Raw genomic sequence first — 1,100 nt, forward strand, 5'->3', positions numbered from 1 at the left:
TATCAATAGCAGGGGCCAAAACCACTAGATCACAATCACAATTATACTTTAGCTAACAAGAGGGGACATTTCAAGATAAAGGATCTGGTTTTACTCTAGTATGGAAACACTAACATATATTTGCACGAGTAAGAGTGAGCTCGATATCATTTTCATCCAAAAATTCTGCTGAAGATACAGCAACAGAACTTGTATTTGTGTATGTATAATCATTTACAAATTCAAAAAAAGAAAAAAAAAATACTGAAGATCCCCAATGATCCCAGGGGTCATAGCAATATATGACTTGTTCAAAAGCCATTTACAGGTATAGGCCGAATACCCAGTTCTTGATGGAGAGAAGAAGATAATGAGCACCGACTTATTGGTAGGGTCATAATTAAGGCCTTCTCTAATTCTCTTGAAGGACGTCTTTGCACCATCGAGATGATGTATTCTGCAAACGTTGAGTCGCATGGCAATGTGATAGGCCCATCACTCGGTAGTCCAAACACTTCTTCAGACATTCTGAGTAACTCTATGAAGATGGGATTGTTGAGATACGTCAATGGAATAACAAAACGTTTCTGATCAGCCGTGTACACAACGAAGTGATCTTTAACAGCCACCATTTCGCTGCACTCATCCGCTCCCCTTTGCAGTTTAGTTCTTGGCGATGAGATTCTTCTCCTGCCGATGGCTGCCAACTTCTGCCACTTTCTTACCATGGCAAGAAGCTTCCTGTTGTTGATCATGTTTTCTAGTGTGAGCTTGAGAGAAATAAGGGTCTTGAGGATAAAGGAAGAGATTTGCTGAGGTTTCTGAGAAGAGAAGAGAAGAGAGATTGTTTTGGGGATGGAGAGAAAGCAATGGGCATAGCTTAGTTATATAGAATTGCCAGAGAAGAGTAGCTTTCCTTATGTCGGGTTGCATATGGGATGCATAGTCATGTGATGATTGGACTATTAAGTTCAATCAAGATTAAAGAGTTTGGCAACTTGGCATGATAGATTGTTGGGTGAATATACGATGGCCTCGTGGAGATAGCAGGGCGTCACATTGGATGTTGGATTTCTTTCTTCTCGATTGGTTAGGCAGAGGACATACCGGGTCCATCTAAT

General features: G+C 40.7%; 1 pseudogene; it reads right to left on the reverse strand.

Moving 5' to 3' along the window:
- Positions 1-290: 290 nt before the first annotated feature.
- LOC148791126 (auxin-responsive protein SAUR64 pseudogene) lies at positions 291-734 on the reverse strand (annotated as a pseudogene).
- Between the last annotated feature and the right edge of the window lie 366 nt (positions 735-1,100).

This window comes from Nelumbo nucifera, chromosome 6 (assembly GCF_055504915.1).
Source record: "Nelumbo nucifera cultivar China Antique chromosome 6, China Antique-T2T, whole genome shotgun sequence".
NCBI lineage: Eukaryota > Viridiplantae > Streptophyta > Magnoliopsida > Proteales > Nelumbonaceae > Nelumbo > Nelumbo nucifera.